The sequence below is a fragment of the Aulonocara stuartgranti genome, assembly GCF_965226115.1.
Source record: "Aulonocara stuartgranti genome assembly, chromosome: 3".
Classification (NCBI taxonomy): domain Eukaryota; kingdom Metazoa; phylum Chordata; class Actinopteri; order Cichliformes; family Cichlidae; genus Aulonocara; species Aulonocara stuartgranti.
This window is the reverse complement of record NC_138941.1, coordinates 154046-174203: the sequence shown is the minus strand read 5'-3', so window position 1 is coordinate 174203 and position 20158 is coordinate 154046. Positions and strand designations below refer to the sequence as shown.

General features: G+C 42.6%; 2 protein-coding genes and 1 long non-coding RNA gene across 3 annotated transcripts in view; 1 reads left to right on the top strand and 2 right to left on the bottom strand.

Annotated features, from left to right (window-relative positions):
- LOC309702205 (protein NLRC3-like) overlaps positions 1 to 20158 on the top strand; it is a 257026-nt gene that overhangs the window by 146132 nt on the left and 90736 nt on the right. The window lies entirely within an intron of this gene.
- Positions 1 to 20158, bottom strand: part of LOC309702181 (NLR family CARD domain-containing protein 3-like) — a 233901-nt gene that overhangs the window by 197191 nt on the left and 16552 nt on the right. The gene's annotated exons all lie outside the window — the stretch shown is intronic.
- LOC309703332 lies at positions 7914 to 9438 on the bottom strand. Its single transcript, XR_014275856.1, has 2 exons — positions 8928 to 9438; positions 7914 to 8779 (listed from the first exon to the last, which is right to left on the bottom strand). It is a non-coding gene; the product is annotated as an uncharacterized lncRNA (long non-coding RNA).

Here is a 20158-nt window from a genome sequence, read left to right as displayed (position 1 = left end):
GGGTCAAATCTCCAATTTCTGTATGTTTTAATGGGGTTACTAAGTGCAAAGGAGCAAGTAACGGGGCAGTGATCAGAGATAATAATATTATGATAGGTTGCATTTCGAATTAGGGGGAGCATTTTTCCATCCACCAAAAAATAATCAATCCTTGAATAACTATTGTGTACGTGGGAGTGGAAAGAATACTCTCTGCCTGATGGATTTAAAATTCTCCACGCATCACAGATATTCATATTCTTCATATATGTTTTAATAAAGTTACTGCTTTTACACGGTGTGATTTTTTTGGACAAGGATTTATCCAAATATGGGTCTAATACTAGGTTAAAGTCACCTCCAATTATTAAATTACTGTTGGGTATATCCGGAATTAAGCTGAAGACCTTTCTATAGAATTCTGGGTCGTCATGGTTGGGCCCATAGACATTCAGTAGAATAATTGGAGTAGTATGCAGCTCCCCAGTCACTAATACATATCTCCCATTCTTATCAACTATAGTGGAGTTATGTTTGAACGGGGTATCTTTCTTGATTAAGATAGCTACCCCTCTAGTTTTGGCGGAAAGTGTTGAGTAGTACACCTGATTTATCCATCTACATTTAAGTTTATTGTGAGCCGCATTTTTCAAGTGAGTTTCTTGTAAAAAAATAATATCCACGTTAAGAGATTTCAAGTACGATAAAACTTTGCCTCTTTTAACAGGTTCATTTACACCCTTTACATTCCAAGTACAAAAAGTTTGGAACATTTGGAGAACACGTTTAGGAAAGTAACATCCTGGTAGAACATTTTCTTAAAGCAAAGCAGAGCTGCAACATGACTGTGAGGATTCAGAAGAATAAAGTCAGAATACTTTATTATTATGAAGACTAAAGTGCGCCTTAATGCTGCCGATGAACACACATGTTCTTTGTGAAAGCATGTGTGAGCACAGCTGACATGCACCACACTGACCCCACTCGTCCCATTTCTTCATCCACTTCTTGCTCTTGTGCTTGAAATGAGACGCAGCAAAAGTCAGAGGCTCTAAAATCCACAAAAAGGGGGCTCGTTAGATCAGGATACTGGCTGTGATCCATAGAAAACATGGATAATACACCACTTTATTTGAAGCATCTGTAGCACTGCCTCAGTTCTGGATGTTTCCACAGACTCCTCTGTGCACCTAAAGGAAAGGTCAAAGGTCAGCAGCACATGTAGTTGGGACAATTCTTCAGTCGCACAAACTACACAATGATTTTCCTCCAATGACGACTTTTCACTTGCAGAAATGGTCCTGTGTGATTTCCAGGCTGTGATATAAAAACTAGTTCCTAATGGCAGCGACTCACTCAGTAAACATGTGTTTCCTTCACCAACCTCACACACAGATCCAATAAGATCAGGAAGTGGGCAGTATAGTACAATATGTGTTATTCTGTGCTGCACTGCCCAAACTAAAGATCTGCTGAAGTGTTGGAAATGATCCAGATGTTTATTTTGGACGATACAGCAGAAGATCAGACATGAAAGTGGAGATAACACAGAAGACCTGCAGCAAAGGGTCAGAGGTCAGACTGGGCCCTGGATTCAACAATGAGCCAATGATCATCAAGCAGTGACTAAAGCAGAGCCCTGACCTTCTGACATTCATCACACAGTCAGAACAAATGTCTGCTGATGACTTCATCTCATGAAACGACTGATAGATGTCAGTTCATTGATCAGCTGAGCTGCTGATCTTCATCGTCACAGAAACATTCAGCTTGTTTCAATCAGTAAATAACTCCCACTACTCCCAGTTTGAACTGTTCCCACTCAAAATGCTGTGAGAACAATGATCATTGTAGGACTTCACAAACATCACGTGTTGTTTTCCACATGTAAGATCAGCAAACACACAGAAACTTCCTGTTGCCACACACGGCCTCTAAAATCTCTTCCACGCTTTCTGTCTGAAGTCCACTCTCTGTGTCGGATCCACAGGAAACAACAAGATCTTATTAACATGGTTTTCAACGTGTCTCCTTCCAAAAAGTCCAACCAATGAACAAATGTGTGTATTTGTGGAGGCCGAACAAAAGCATGACACATTTCTGTGTTTCTATAAACTGGAGTCAAACACAAACATGAAGAGTTTCACTGACAGACTCCAAAATGCCCCCACAGTGGATCAAAGGGAAATCCTACAGTGTGGCCAGAGACTCTTAATGGCTCCAACATCAACACATCCACAATGTTGGATCCAGTTCTGCCTCACAGAGTTACTAAGACACACCCTCTGCCAGCATCACAACAGCTCCACCTGCTTCACCTGCCTCCTCAGCATCTGTACACCTGAAGAGAAAAGAAAGGCTCCAACAGCTCAAATCTACAAAGGATTCATGAAGTTTCATCCAACAATAACATGTTTGCCTTCCACAGTGTGCTGTTAGACACCACTGTACCTCTGCCATTTCAAAAAGAGCAGCTTGGGAACATTTTGGCTCCAAACACTTTGTGTTTAAGTTCTTTGTTTTCTTTGTGAAGCCGACAACATCTGGAGCTTTGTGACTCATAGAAACATCATTTTGTTCTTTAGATGACAGCAGATTGGGACTGAATAATCAATCACTATCAAACCAATAAAGACAAACATGCTGATTTTACAGGAACTTTGTTGGAGAAGCTGCAAAGACATGAAACTGGTGGAGATCCCAAACCAGTTGATAGTGCTGGTTATTCCAAATAAAGCTGTTTCCCTTTGAGATGAAATGACTTTGTGTCCTGATATATAATAAAGATGTTGTTGTTTTTGAGCCCCTGTATTAAAAGTAGTTTAAAGTCAGCTTGAGTTTGATGTCTTTATGTCAAAGCTGCTCATGATGTTGAGCTGCTGATGGAATAAAAACAATATAAAAGCATGTAGTCCAGACTTAAATGTAGCCTGTTGTTAGCTGAGGTCCACACACAGTGTTTGACAGTGTAAAGTGTGTGAAAGGGCTGCTGGTGGAGCTCACTAGGATGAGCAGGTGACCACGAGGTGGAGAGCAGCTGGCCTGGCTTTGACCCGGGCCACGCCCCCTTTCTCTCTGCTTTGCTGTCACTTATCTTCACTGCTCTGTCCAATAAAGCTGAAAAAGGCCCCGAATCAAAGAAATCTGCTGCAGCCTCTGAAATGTCTTCTGTTTCCTTCCCGACGGCTTTTTCACCGTCAGCCCATCAGACAGTCCAGCAGCATTTATGATGATGTCATGATGTTGAAGAGGCTGCTACGGTGGCCTCCCATGACCCCCAGCCTCATCACAGCTGAGATGCAGACATTTGAAAACATTCAGCAGACAACTGAATAACAGTCCAACACAACAGTCTGTGTGCAGACACACACTGACCTTTCATATAGTCAAACACAGCTGGTTGAGTCATTTCTCTGTGAGTCTAAAGTGAATCTAGTATTTGAAAGTCCACTTCCTGTATTTGTTGTTGAAGACTTCTTCAGCTTCTTCTCAAGGACATCAGCTGCTTGTTTGGCAGCAGAGGCAGTTAAGAAGCTTCCTGAAAAACACTGAACAGTGAGTTCACTGTGGCATATGACAGATTCAGCTTTCTGTGTGCAAATGTGTCTGTGTCGACCTTTCAAATGCTGTTGAATCCAAAACATCAGCGGCTCCTCGGCTGCTCACTTCATGCACTTCTGTCTGTGTGACAGTCCAATGACATCACAGCTGTTTCCAGCCCCAGTGTCTCAGGACTGGACACCTTTAAACATGTCGAGGATCAAACAGCGTCCAGCTAAACACACATGAAACTATCAGAGCTGACAATCATTCCAATAACATCTAATGGTTCATGTATGTAGACACAGGACTACAAGGAAATGGCTCTCAGCATCTGGCTGTGGGAACACATGAGTCCCTGTTTGTGTTCAGATTGTGTGCATGTTTTAGACGTGTGTCACATGTAGAAACACAACAATCCCACAATGACACACAGATGTGTTTGACACAGCTGTGCAGCTGTAAGTTGTTTCTAATGATTCATTGAAGCTCTTCTAACATTCTGGAGACGATCAGTACATGAATCTGTTCAACACGACAACAATTTGACTTCAGTGTGAACGTTTGCATTAAATAACCTTCTTCATCCAGCTGACAGCATCTTCATCCTATGATGTGAACAGTTCCTCCTGTTGATGACAAACCTCTGACAGGATCTGCTTGAGGAGCTTTTTCATGTGCAGCTCTCTGAGCTCAGGGCTGAGCTGCTGTTTCATCTTTAAGAGCTGCTGCCTCCTCGCCGGACTTGTTCTCCTCTTCTTCTCCTAATGACACCATTTCTGCTTCATATAAAATTCAATAAAGATGCTGACATGTATCTGTAGCAACAACATCATTGAATCTAGAACAACTGGAGCCAAACCAGTGGCTCTGCTGGGATCACTGGTGAGCCAACACTTCCTTGTTGATGCAGATTTCAGGGCTTCCTTTTGCTCCTCCGTTATAACTGTTCTCTCTTCTCAACACATGATGACACAAAGGAATCAGCAGTGACAAAGATGATGCTGAAGAGAAGCACACACTTCACACATATAACAGACCAGTGCAGTTACACACACCTCTGCTCGACATCAGGCCTCAAACAAAGACACAAAACACTAACTTGACTCTAAACAGAAGAAACGAGCAGCTGTTTCTGTTCTGTGCTTATTTATATTTGACACACATGCTTCTCTTTGTGCAAACACACATCGCACTATAAGGGTAACCTCGCACACAATGATTGGACAGCACAGTGATGATGCTGGGAGATCCTATACGCAGCAACACAGAAACACTGAGAACTTTAAACAATGATGGAAAGTGTTATAAATGACTTGTTGGCCTCTGATCTGTCACAAACAGCTGAAACGTGTCTCTCATGAGTCACATGAAGGTTTTTGACAGAAAGGACAAAAAGTAGCTGCAGTCAGTTTGTGTCATTTTTATATTTATTCATCTGGGAGAAAAATCTGAGGGACATTAAAATGTGTTTTCAACAGAGACAAGAACATGAATATAACAGAACAGGTAAATGAACATGTTTCAAGTAAACAGCTGGACTGATCAGGTCCAAACACAGAGTGATAAACTTGTCAAACAGCTGTCATATCTTTATATAGAAGCTCTTTATAAATGCTGCTCACTGCAGTCTGTTTACTAATAATGTCAAAGTGTTAGAAACACAGAAACATCAGAATGGTCTTTGTTCACAGAAACCTGTCTGGGATCCTTTGTTGTTCTTTTGATGCAGAGTTCCATTATAAATATAAAGAGTTATTTCAGAGTCTCATCAGTTTTCCTGCATGTCTTTATTTAACACATCAGCAGGGCTGAAGCTCTCATGTTAAACACACACTGATCTATGGACACGTTCATGTGTTTCTAACAGAACCAGGCTGTTATCAGCCTGCACTAACATTATGTCACACACACTGAATGTAACAGTGACAGTTTACATCATCACACAATCAGCTGTGATTGTTTCACTGTCATCAAACGAGTCAACAGGAAGTAGAATCAATAGAAACCAATCATTTACTGACAGCATGTCTGATGGAAATAAGTGCAGATTATGTATGAAGTCTAACTGCACACAGTAACTGTGTTACAATAAGGACTTAACAGCGCCCTCTGCTGGAGTGTTTCAGTACTGCGTTAACTAGAATACACCACCTCCTCCTCACACCACCTGCTACAGCTCTACTCTTCTATGACTACAGTCATCCACAGCACTGATGTGAGGTCACATGGTTCATATGTAAGGAGCACAGCTGACCTCAGGTCAGTTTAATGACTGTGAGCAGCAGCTGTGTTATTGTCACTGTGACAGGGAGACACTCTCAGACACAGCGCTCATGTCAGCTTGTTCTCATGCAGGAGGATCAGGAGCTCCATGTTTGTCTTTCTGTTTGAATCATGATGTGTTTGTGCCATCAGAGTCTGTCATGAGTACTCAGGGTTTCACAGCAGCTCTTCTGGATGCTGACGAGGACTCCAACCTCATGTTTCACCTCTCTGAGCTTCTGATGTCTGTGAACACTGGTGTTTCTTCTCTGGGCTCATCTGGACAAAAACACCTTTCTGTGTTTGGCTGCAGCCTCATTCTGACTGACAGGAAGTGTGTTATCCATGAGCTGCACTTCTGTGAGGAAGTTTCCTGCTGTGTTTCCTGTCTGTGGACAAACACGAGTGTTCCAGCTGAGGACTTGGTTCCTTCCACCTGTCCATACAGGACATCACGCTGTCTGCAGCTCTGTAAATGCAGCTCCAGGTCCTTCCACGTGCTGCTCTGTATTTGTGCAGTTTGTAGTGTGTCCTGGGAAACGTAGCACACATGGTGTTCTTCTGCTGTTTCCTCCTTTCACTGAGTGTGAAACACTGACGCTGTGCTGTTGTTCACAGAGGGGAGCTGATTCTAGCTGCAGCTGGACTCTGTCATCTAACTGAATGTGTTGGTGCTGATCACGGGGCTCTGAGGGGGGAGCAGCAGGAGGACTCTGGATGCTGACGTCAGTGTATCTGTGGAAGCTCCCACAGCGTGTCTGTCATTCAATATTGTGCTGTATATTGTATCTATGCAAAGATGAACAGACTGTGTGTTCACTGGTCTCTGTGCTGCAGCTCTGATGTCATCATCACTCCCTCCTCCACCCTCAGCAGTCCCAGCATGCTGCTGTGGTGCACCCCACCCTCACTCTACACCTGAGCCACAGACCACACCCTCCACCTCAATATACACCACAGTTTTCTCTGCTGTGGAAATGAGATCAGGAGGAAATCATCATTATTATTATTTAATAAACGCTCACATTAATGTGGGCTTATTTGTTTCATATTAGAAACATTAGTTGAGTGTTTTTAGTATAAAATGGTCAAAGTCCCTCTTTTTGCTCCTCCCCTCACCTGTGGATGGACGGTGCTGTTACCGTGGTGACAGCTTGGATGTGTTTCAGTCCTGCCTGGTTATCACTGCAGGAATCTTTCACATTTATTACAGGTAATAACTCTGATTTTTCTGTGTATTATGAACCAAATGTATCCTGATACACACAGAGATGGATGAGCAGAGGTTTTTTTTGCAGTTTATGTAGTTACTATGGACTTAATGCATACATATTATTAAAATTAGGGCTATAACAGTTGTATTGATGTATAGCAACTTGAAATGCTCCCACAAATGGCTCCACAGCATGTAAAAATATAACAAAAGCTCTGGCGGACTTGGTTCTGTGGTCAGTCTTAAAGGGTGAAGTTCAACTCTGTAATCTTCACTGTGTCACAGAGTTCAGTGAGTCCCGTTATTCACAGTATCAATCAGATCATCAGAGAACAGCTGATCAGCAATCAGTGGTGCCAACAGCACCTCCTGTGGTGAGAGGATGCAATAATGCAATGTAGCATTTTTCCACTCAACACTTGCAGTCATGGAAACTGTCTGTTGGATCTGTGTGACGTTGCTTTCTTGGTTAGAGTTCCTCACAAATGTCCAGATGATTCTTCTAATGAGGCGTCGACCATGTTTGCAGCTCTTTGGAAGAAAACGTCGCCCTTTGCCATCCTTACTTTTCTTTGACTTCTTCAAATGCAGCTGAACTCCAGCTGGTATTTTCTTGGACTTTGCAGCTGTTTCTGGTCATCAGTTCATTCCTGCAAACCTCTGAAGCTGAACAACAATGATGCTGCATTGCTGGCTGATCCCAAAAGGTTGATTCTGTTCATCTGGACGTTTTCAGAAACGTTTGCTCACTGATCAGGTGACTTCTTCAGTCTCAGCTGACTGCAGCTTTACAAGCTTACAAACAGCACATTTGCACAATGACTGAAAGCAGCAGCACCTGATATATATGATACTAATATAATACATATACATATATAATCCATACTAATGATGAAGGAACTGAGCTCACAGTCCATTGTTCATTCAGTGAACTACTCAGTTTATTTTGGGCCTCAGAAATGCTCACTCTGTTTGTACATCACTGTCAGCAATAGACTCATTCTGCTGTGTGGACAGGAACACATGTGACATCACTTCCTGTTTGTTTGTGACTGAAGAGGTTTACAAGGAATCATTTAGAAGAGTTTCAAACATCAACTGATTGAATCCATGAATCTGAAAACGTGTTTGTGAGTGAAAGAGACAGACATGTACAGACTGAACTATCTGTTCAACAGTCAGAGTGTTTCTGTAACAGGAGACACTCTTTACACTCCACTCAGCACAGGGACACTGAGCCACCACGAGACAAGAACCAAAACCCAGGATAAAGAGTTTGAGTGAATGTGGTGTTGAAGGTGTGGAGGTGGATCAGAGTGTCAGAGGAGACTCTGTAGAAGGACAGAGTGCCAGCAGGACAGTCCACATACACTGCTGCTCTGTTAGAGACAGAGGAGGAGGAGGAGGAGGAGGAGGAGGAGGAGGAGGAGGAGGAGGAGGAGATGGATGTGTAGCTGTTATTGTGACAGACATAATCAGGAACATTATCAGTGCAGATCAGACTCCAGGACTGATCATTGCACCCAAACCAACAGTCAGCACTGACTCCTTTCCTTCCGATGCTTCTGTAACTCACTGATATAAAAACTCTTCCTCTCCACTCGACCTCCCAGTAACAGCGACCAGTCAGACCATCTCTACACAGCAGCTGAGGAACATCAAATCTGTCTGGATGATCAGGATATGACTGAACCTCCTCCACACGTGTCACCTTCCTGTTGTTGTCAGACAGTTGGAGCTTTGTGTTCACTGTGTTTGTGTCGATTGTGAGTTGACAGGAATCTGATGGAGAGAACAAACACAATCCAGCTGCAGTTATTGATCCATCATCTGTTCATTGATTGACACTTTGATGATGACTCCTGACATGATGAAGATGGTTGAATGTGTGCTGCTTTGTTTTCATGAATCCCATTAAAAACACACTTACACTTCCTCAGACCTGGTCTCAACCATCGGACTCCAGCAGGCTCCACCCTGAAAGGAGGAGGGGGTCAGAGCAGCACAGTCAGCATGCACACATGGACATTACATGGCTCTCACACACACACTGTTACACACTGAGCTCAAAGCTCGGCTCCACTGTTTTATTCAAAGAAATCTACATTTATTTATCAGCACATTTAAAAACAGCTTGAGCCAAAGTGCTGCACAGAGTAGAGAGAAAATAGGAAACATACACAGTAATGACTATAAAGACTGGTCAGGATTGAAAGCTACAGAGTACAAATGTGTTTCCAACCGGCTTTTAAAAATGTCCAGTGTTGGTGACGACCTGATGTGAAGGGCGACTGTTCCAGAGTTTGGCTGCAGCCATCGATAAAGCTCACCTCTGTTTTTACGTCTAGTTCTGGTCAGAAGCTGCTTATCTGCAGACCTGAGGGCTCCACTTGGATTCTTTTGTTAAAGAGAGATAAGATGGAGCCAATCCATTCACAGATTTAAAGACAACCAGATCTGGAAGTGGATTCTACCACGTACTGGTAACCAGTGGAAAAAGCTGCTGATGGGTCGTCTAGCACAGACCCACCGCTGGAACCAGACAATTGATGAGGGAGAGAACTGTGACAGCGCCGTTCCTTCACTTGACCTCAGTCGCTCTCGTCTGCTCCCTCGTAACACTGCTCTTTATTGAGCTTACATGAATATGCACAAGTTCATTATGACGTCTTACACAGGTATGAACAAAGAGTACCAGTCTGTGCATAGTGTGTGTGTGTGTGTGTGTGTGTGTGTGTGTGTGTGTGTGTGTGTGTGTGTGTGTGTGTGTGTGTGTGTGTGTGTGTGTCTGTGTGTGTGTGTGTGTGTGTGTGTGCACATTAATAACACACTGATGTATGTTAGTTTGATTTATGCTATATCTGAGAAAACAACTGCAGAATTTTACATCAAAGTTTCCAAAGCTGATGTTTTGTTGTTCACTCTGTTTTATATTCATATAGTTTGTTGTTTTTAAATCAGTGGACAAAATAAATATTATCACACAAAATCCAGGGTGAAACATAACCAAATAACCTAAATGGTGAAGTCATTATAGAAGTACATGTTGCAAAGGTCGGCCTCCTGTATAGACTGCTAAACTGTCTGGGGGGGCCCTGCCTGTCCTCGTTGGATAAGCTCCACCCCTTTTCCATAAGACGGAGACATTTGTATGAAAATAGATGGGCAGTAAAATAAAAAATAAAAAATATTATGGATGACTCTGTAAATCAAAGTCGGCCTGAGGCAGAAGCAGAAACCATGAGGAGCACAGCACCACTCCCAGAAGGGCACGAAGTGAAGCCATAGCTGCTGAAGAGTGAAGACGTGATGATGGAGGAGATCACAGATGAAGATCTGCTGCCTGCTGACTCTTTATATAGAAGAGTGAGACTATCTCCCCACCAGCAGCTGCACTTATACAAACCCCAGGTGCTGGGATGGCTTTGAACATGTGACATTTTCTGCAAACACATGGACAGTTTCATAAGCACAAAGATTATTCCTGCAGCGGCAGAATCGTATCCACTGTGTGAGAGGTGAACGTCAGACAGTTCTTAGAAAATGTAGTTTCTCTTTAAGCTTTTAACGTCTCTTTTACCCCCATTTGTCTAAAACTACTTGACAGCCCTTCATGTCAGAGGTTTATTACCTGTGCAGGATGGAGCACATGGTCTCAGTCAGGCTGGACACGATCACTCCTACAGGAAGTAAATGTGATTTTATTTCACCTGTGAAATGATGAAAAACAGCAGAATAGCTCACGCTAACAAACGGGTGTTGAAATGTTTCATTTTCTGCTGTTTCACAGGTCAAAAAGGGCGTCGAAGCAAACTGAAGCTGAGCTGCTGCTGCTGTTGTAGTGCAGCATCTGCTGTGTGCTTCATCAGAGAACCTTCTGTACACAGCAGACAGAGGCTGCTGCCACTGAAGTCCATCTGCTAGAGAGCTTTAAACACTGGTTATTGAAGTGGCTTTGATGATACTGATACACAGTCTTTGCTGCTGTCACAGGACAGGGATCCACCAGGGAGTAGTTGTCAGGATAAAGAGCCTTCGCTTCTCTAAATATAAACTGGATACTTGTAGGAAACTTTGGGAAGCAGCATTTTTCCTCATATCGTCTAAACTGAAGTTAGCTCAGGTGCTTCTTCCATACTTGCTCTGCAGAAAGCCAAAGAGTTTGGAGCTCTGCAAACATTTGCAGCACAGCTGGATGTTTGTAACTTTGCTCACCTCTGTATCATCCCTCAGATTCTTTCTGCACAGCTTTGAAACCACGACAGCACGAGTGATGCTGAGGAGACGTCCAGTTTAAACAGACCTTTATTCCTGGAACACAAACACATGAAGTGATGCTGCTAAAGAAGAACATTTAATCGCACTAATGAATCAAGCATCTGTTTGTCTGTCAGTCTGTCAACAGTTCCTCTGATCGACTTCAGACTTGGTGGGTGTTTTGTTTTTGCAGCGGTCAAAGTCGATCAGCGTGTTGCTTTGTCTGCTGTAAATCTGCCTGTACAAAGGGAAACATGCATGTTTTAGATGCAAACTCACAACATGGCTGCATTTTTGTGATTATGTGTATTTTATATTGATTTATTCTATTATGTTTTGTATATGAATCTTTACAAGTGTGTCGATACAAAGGCTTGATTAAAACAAAGGTCTCAGCTGTGCTGTTAGGGATGCTCTCATATTTGTTTCAAATGTAATAAATCAAAGGATTTCAGGCTTTTCATCCTTTTTATTTGTTTGGTTCTAACAGCAGCTGGATAAAAACATGCAGGTGATGAATATAATTGTGTGATATTATGAGCATTGTGAATAAAGAAAGAGCAGAGATAGTAAAAAGGAAACAGGTGATGGACGTGAGATTTTCAGAACAAAAGCTCCTCAGTGAGACGATCACCTGGACACAAGGTCAGGCAGCTGGGACTCATCTAGAGAGCAAAATGGAAAAGTGATCTGTGCAGAACATCACTGTTGATTGCAGTTATTTACATCAGACTTCTTCTCTGAGATAAGAGCACCATTTGTGGGAAAGATGACAGTATTTCCAGGCTGGATGCTGTTTGCAGGGAGAACTGAATGAAAGTCTCCTGCACCTCAGCGCTGAGGTCCACACCTGTGAACACAGATGAGGTCAATCTGCTGCAGCACGTAGAGCTTTACTGATCAGCAGGTTCAAAGGATTCAGCAGAGCGTAGAGTCAGAGCTAAATGCCACATCACCATAGAGTTTGTTAACAACAGCTTTCTTTGCCCTTTGTCTCGATGGACTGAATCAGGGATACTCGTCATACTTCACCTCAACCACGTCACTGAGAGACCCCAGCCTGACACAGCAGCAGAGATGATGAAAGCAGAAACAGCAAACAGATGCTTCAGTTGTGTTTCTCTCTGTGTGTGCGCTCACGCCCACTTGTGTGTGTGAACTTTCCACGTACCTCAGCTTGTTTCTCCAACATGAGCCATCAGGGCTGAAAAACATCACTAACACATGAATTCTTTCTCTTTTTGTTATCACCTGTGATCATGTGTCTCATGTTTCTGTCATTCACCAGTTCTTGTATAGTTACGTGTAACTAGACTTCTGTGGGACGTAAATGATTGTTTTGTATGCAGATCTGTACAAAGGATGGAAACACTTGATTACAAAGGAGATCTCAGCTGTGTTGTTGTGGATGGACTTCAACGTATTTGTTAAAAAAGAGAATAAAGCAAAGTGTTTTAGCTGTTTGGGAGTTTTTGTTTGATTCCATTCAGTTTTATTTCTATGGAGTCAAATAATAACAAAGGCTCTAGAACAGCCCTGAGTTTGTCCAGGTGACACTCCTCTGAAGAACAAAGACAAAGAGGAAGAAGGGGATTCGTTTTCAAGTCTTGTTTCTTTCAAAATAAAAGCTGAAATGTTTTGGAAGCATGATAATATTTCAGCCAGGATGGCGTCTCCAAGGAGACCTGCACCTCAGCGCTGAGCTCCACATCACGCCCTGTGAAAGCACAGATATAAATCTGCTACAGTGAGAAGAACTTTACCCAACACAAGTGTAGAAGTAGACATTTGACTTTACCTACAACCTGTTAACAACAAAGCTTTCATTGCCTCTGCTGTTGATGTCATGTAGGACTAATCATACTTCACATCAGCCATGCACACGTCAGAGGATCTCCAGGCTTTCAGTAATAAAGCCAAGCAGATGATGTGAACATAGCAATAGTAAAACATGCATCATAATCAGCTGTATGTGTCGACTATGTGGCACCTCAGTCTTGTTGGCATGAAGAAAAGTTGTGTAACATGTAGCATAAGGGCTGCAAAGACATCATGTAGACAGCAGTCGTCTGTTAGTCGTAACGTATCTCCTGTTAAAGAGTTAAATGTGCGTTCTCCATCTCTGTCCTCTCACAGCTCGCCGTACACCAACTCCAGCTGTGGTAACCATGGCTGTGCCCATCAACACGCTGAAGCTGAGACGCCACCCGTCACTATGGCGACTCCAATAGGGTTACCTGTCAGCTGTGGACGCATGAAAGGAAAACAGCAGAAACACAGACATGTTTACTGGAACATTTCCTATTGACAGCTTTATGGAAAAGTGGGTTTAAACACTTTTCTATGTTTTATTTTGTTTATTTATGGATTTATTGTGAAAGGAATTTCAAAGGTTTAATTTGACCTTTCCCCTGTTTTTCATACAGACTGGAGACGAATGGATGGTGCTTTCTTTGTTTGTCTAAAGATAATGAATAAAACTCTACACACATCTTAAACCACCCTCCTTTCTATATATTGTGTTATATAAATGGAAAGTATATAAGACACAAACTGAGCTTATATGATACTAAGGACCCTGGAGGTCAGTCCACCTTTATAATTCAGCACAGCCTGGAGTCTCTTAGTCAAGCTTGTTTGTGTTTTCTGTGAGGAAGTTTTCAGCAGCAGCTCTTTTCTTGGATGTTGGTTCCCTTTGTTTCCATCCTCTGTTAAGATGTTTCAGTAATGTTGAGGTCTGGGGAGGCCAATCCATGGCTGACGTCCTGTGATGCTGCATTAGCAGTTTGTTCATAGTGAAAAATGAAGCCACTGCCAATCAGACATTTGCACAGTGGATCAACTTCTGATGGTACTGTCCTGAATTCCACACCTATAATATGTTTGCATGTACTGATGAATATGTGCAGCTGATTTTCAGTCCAGTTCCTGTGTGACAGACGCCAGTCTTTCTGCCTGTGTCCTTCCTTAACAATAGAGCCATCCTTCCACTGAGACTGTTTCTGATGAGGCTTCACTGAGCAGTAGATGGATCCCTCAGCTCATCTAATCGTCCTATTTCTAACACATGACTGTCAGAAACTGTTAATCTGCTGCAGCTCTTTAACTCCTCCACTTCTTTTTTTGTAATCTCTTAGTTTCCTCATCTTTTAAGGTGGCACTGCACACCAGATCCAAAGTCAACATGCTGTTATATAATGGAGTTGAACCTGTAATGGAGTTTGATTTAAACCAATCAGCAATTAAGTGAATGATGATGAGCAAAGATGGTGGAGGTGGTGGATGAAGACCCGGACAGCTGTGGTTGGCTCCTCGTATAGAGCAGAGTGAGGTTGTGTTTGCACATTATTATAAAACCATGTTCACCATATATTTTAGCTGCAGACAATAACATGATTTCTTTGCTGTGGTGATTTTATTCCACTTTGGTAAAATGGAAAACCATCATTTCTTGCTGTAATTCACACATTATTCCAAGAGCCTCAACACGAGCCTTGTAGTCCGACCATATATAGACAAATCAATAGTTGTGTTTGTAACAGCTCATGAACATGAATCATTCCACATTACTTTGAAATCATTGTAAACTAAACTGGAATAAATGAGTGTTTATATATAGTTTTGTCTCAGCTGTTCATACACAGTGTTTCAGTTCTTATCAGAGTCCCACCGTCTCACTGTGGTGAACCTTTAGCTCTGTTGTAAGCGTGTTGTTAGACCAGGTTTCCCTCATTTAAAAATAATCTCTCATTAGAAATGGACATGATGTCTAAGACATAGAAATGCTTATTATGGGTTCACTTGATGTCACTGAAAAGATGCACATGGGTAACGTGCAGGCCGTCCAGCTCCGAGGTTTATCTCCTCACCTCGAGTCTGCGACACTCTCTCCGTGTCCTCTCAGATAAGGGCGCGCACATTTCTGCACGATCTTCTAAATTACAAAGAGCGACTCACAAAACAGAAGCTCACAAAACACTCATCACAAACCAAAAATGGCTCCACTGAGCGTCAAACTGTCACCAGAATTACTGATAATCTAAAGACTCACAGAACTCATTTTGTCTCATTGTGTCTTAGTTTGAGACATAAGTGCATGATCATAATACTGTGTAGTTAGATGAGACAGAGCTGATGCTTGCTCTTAATTATCCTCTTCATGTTTCCCGAGCCTCAGCAGTGGAAGCTACCATGGATAGAAAGACTATGACTCATCTTAAATCTCAAATCTTTGTCTCCAAAGAGCTGCTGATGTGTCCGATATGATCCACAAGCTTAAACTAGGATTATAAGTGTGTGCAGTGATGTGTGTGAAACCTCTGAGGACTCACACGTGTGTGCTTCAGCCCACACACACATATGAAGCACTGCGACCTCACACAGAAGTGTTTTACACATCCAACCTGAATCCTGATCATTTCTACAGTTTATTAAGTTCAGCTTCACCTGAACATCAGTGATGAAGCTGCTCTGACTCCATCACAGCTCACAGCTGTTGGAATGAGTCAAACAATGAAGAAGGTTCAGAAACAGCTGATGATTTTACAGAAACATGATGCAAACATGAAAATGGACACATGATTTTTTATTAACAGACACTGTTTATGTTTCACTGTGCATGACGTCATCAACACTGACACCAGGGGGCGCTCATCACCAGCCTGAGGAAGTGTGATAATGGGGGGAGACGCAGTGTTGTGTGTACTGCAGTCGGACAGAAGGAAAAACTTCCTCCTGAAAACATTTTCATCCTTCCCAAAAGTCTTTGAGTCAAATGTTACAAATATATAAATACAATAAAACACAGGGTCTTACATAAAATTAGTGATGCAGTTGTGCACTGAGCACCTTTCCAATGTTCCTTCCTCAGATGAGTCCAGCTGCTGAACACATTAACATCTGTATGTAAATGTAGCTGAGAACCAACCTGAGCACTGCTGGGAAAATACAAAGGCAACCATCAAAGTGCTGTATTATCTTATTTATTCTGAATGTTGACTTAGATCCACACCACGATTTATGAAACTATAGAACTAAAATAACAACAATCGTCTGCTTCTTTAAAATTTCTTTCATTACATCAAACCAGTGAAAACTGAAAAAAACAAAGAGCTGTTAGCATGTTTAGACCAACTTTGAGACAGAGACTGTAAAGTTCTGCACTTTAAATCCTGCCTGTGTTCCTGCAAATGATTCACACTGAAAGTATCTTAGTTTAGTATTGAGTGAGCCACAAAGCAGCCTGATAGCTTTAAAACAGGAAAAGTAAATGAAATTGACAGTTTCAGTGTAGCTGGATCTATTATTGGGGGGTCATGACCCCCGTAACCCCGCCTGGTCCTGAGGTCAAATCCACCATCTTTGTTTCAGTGCTTCATGTTCTCCCGTGTTTGTGTGCGTCCTCTCCGGTACTCCGGCTTCCTCCCACAGTCCAAACACATGCAGTTAGTGGGGTCAGGTTAGCTGTGAGTGGTTGTGTCTCTGTGTTATTCCACCTTAATCAATGACTTCCTGTTAGCATGAAGTGCTTCTGTAGGACTGATGTCATTTTCATGGTTGGATCATTTAAATGAAGCTGGACTCAGATGCAGTAAATAAGCTGATTGATCATTAATGAATAAAGCTGGTCAAACACATCACGTGGACACATGTGATTGTGTGTTGTAGTATTGATCCCAATGCTGGTATCAGTCCTGGATCAATAACACTGGATGGATGCGTTCAGCATGGAGCCCTGAGCTGTGTTACAGACAAACATGGAAACTGACAGGTCTGTGTCATTCACAGTCTGTAACACTTCTAAACAACAGAGGCTGACCCAAGTGCCTCAGAGCCAGGCACGCTCACATCACAGCTCTCTAAATAAGCCAGTTTCAAAATAAGAGCTGAAAGCTGTGTTTGCTTGTGTTAGCTTATTATTGTGGAGACTAACATTCAGTGATCATGTGTTCAGACTCATAATGATTACTCTCAGAAATCCTGATCTTTGTATTTACTGTGTGTTGGATCAATAACTGAGATTCATGGTATCACACAGCTGTGCTGCTGCTGATGTCAGCACATCTGGAACAATACGAGGTATCTGCTACCAGACTGAGCAGGACGTGAGACCTGTGGACTGTTTAAAGCACTGAGTGCTCATAGAGAGATGCTCCATGAGTCCCAGTACAGACTACAAACATGGTGGAAACTTAGCTTTGATATCCACACACTCTGCACGTCTGTGAGTAACTGTGATGAAGATGTGCAGAGATCTGTGTCCAAACAGGAGAAAGACTGTAAAGACTCTGTGCTTCTAACAGCCTCTGTTAACATATGTGAGGCTGTTGGTTGTTGTTGCCATGGAGCTTTGCACTGTTTGGGTCAGCAGGTCATGTGATCAGGTTTGTTCTGCTGGACGATGGTTCAGTGTCAGGTTTGTTTGCGTTCATCAATAAATATCTAAATAAATCAAAGACTCCATGTTTGTTCTTCATCATGTGACCTCTGCTCATCCATCTCTGTGTGTATCAGGATACATTTGGTTCATAATACACAGAAAAATCAGAGTTATTACCTGTAATAAATGTGAAAGATTCCTGCAGTGATAACCAGGCAGGACTGAAACACATCCAAGCTGTCACCACGGTAACAGCACCGCCCATCCACAGGTGAGGGGAGGAGCAAAAAGAGGGACTTTGACCATTTTATACTAAAAACACTCAACTAATGTTTCTAATATGAAACAAATAAGCCCACATTAATGTGAGCGTTTATTAAATAATAATAATGATGATTTCCTCCTGATCTCATTTCCACAGCAGAGAAAACTGTGGTGTATATTGAGGTGGAGGGTGTGGTCTGTGGCTCAGGTGTAGAGTGAGGGTGGGGTGCACCACAGCAGCATGCTGGGACTGCTGAGGGTGGAGGAGGGAGTGATGATGACATCAGAGCTGCAGCACAGAGACCAGTGAACACACAGTCTGTTCATCTTTGCATAGATACAATATACAGCACAATATTGAATGACAGACACGCTGTGGGAGCTTCCACAGATACACTGACGTCAGCATCCAGAGTCCTCCTGCTGCTCCCCCCTCAGAGCCCCGTGATCAGCACCAACACATTCAGTTAGATGACAGAGTCCAGCTGCAGCTAGAATCAGCTCCCCTCTGTGAACAACAGCACAGCGTCAGTGTTTCACACTCAGTGAAAGGAGGAAACAGCAGAAGAACACCATGTGTGCTACGTTTCCCAGGACACACTACAAACTGCACAAATACAGAGCAGCACGTGGAAGGACCTGGAGCTGCATTTACAGAGCTGCAGACAGCGTGATGTCCTGTATGGACAGGTGGAAGGAACCAAGTCCTCAGCTGGAACACTCGTGTTTGTCCACAGACAGGAAACACAGCAGGAAACTTCCTCACAGAAGTGCAGCTCATGGATAACACACTTCCTGTCAGTCAGAATGAGGCTGCAGCCAAACACAGAAAGGTGTTTTTGTCCAGATGAGCCCAGAGAAGAAACACGAGTGTTCACAGACATCAGAAGCTCAGAGAGGTGAAACATGAGGTTGGAGTCCTCGTCAGCATCCAGAAGAGCTGCTGTGAAACCCTGAGTACTCATGACAGACTCTGATGGCACAAACACATCATGATTCAAACAGAAAGACAAACATGGAGCTCCTGATCCTCCTGCATGAGAACAAGCTGACATGAGCGCTGTGTCTGAGAGTGTCTCCCTGTCACAGTGACAATAACACAGCTGCTGCTCACAGTCATTAAACTGACCTGAGGTCAGCTGTGCTCCTTACATATGAACCATGTGACCTCACATCAGTGCTGTGGATGACTGTAGTCATAGAAGAGTAGAGCTGTAGCAGGTGGTGTGAGGAGGAGGTGGTGTATTCTAGTTAACGCAGTACTGAAACACTCCAGCAGAGGGCGCTGTTAAGTCCTTATTGTAACACAGTTACTGTGTGCAGTTAGACTTCATACATAATCTGCACTTATTTCCATCAGACATGCTGTCAGTAAATGATTGGTTTCTATACATTTCTAAACACAAAACCTCTTCACACTTCTAACATGCACATTTACACAACTAAATGGCAGTATTGATGAAAAGAAACACATTCAACAAATCCATTTAAACCTTAAAACAAACAAAAGGAAGCATCTCTATGGACAAACAAACCCCTCCACTTGGTTTGACCTGCTGATGTCATGTGTGACATCAGCAGGACTTTAAAATGAGGAAATGCCGGGCGGGCGTTTCCCCACACCTGACCCTCATGAAGACTGAAAAGACAAACAAAGTAAGAACAAATGACTTAATCTGTAACATAATAAAATGTAAAGAAACATGTAACTGAGTATTCAGCTTCATTTGCAGAATGTTTGATTTGCCAGCAACTGAATGCTTCCACACACAAACCCGGCATAGTGAGTGAAGCAATGTTACTTAACAAATAGCAAATCATAGCAAATACATAGAAACAGAATAATGTGTTTAATATGCAAAAGAAGAAGAAGAAGTAAACACATATGGGACAAATGGAGACCATTGCAGCTCATCCACCAGTGGGGTAAAAAGAGCAACCAAGAAAGTGGCAGCCTGCACGGCCACAGATGTGCTGCAGGAGCTAGAAGCTCTACCCATGGAGAAACTCCTGGAGAACCTTGCTAAGCCTAACAGGGGACAGGTACTTCTGCCCAACCTGGCAGCCACAAAGTGAACTCATTTAGGTAAAGATAACCACATGCACCTAACCAGCCTGCACCAGCCTGACATTTCTTCCTCCTAAGTAAAAACCAATGGATGGATTGAACTTAGAGTCTCAGCTCAGTTTTCTATTTTGACCACCTACACCCCAAGATACTCTTTTAAAAAGTGTTGTTTTCAGATCCCTTTGAAGTTCAT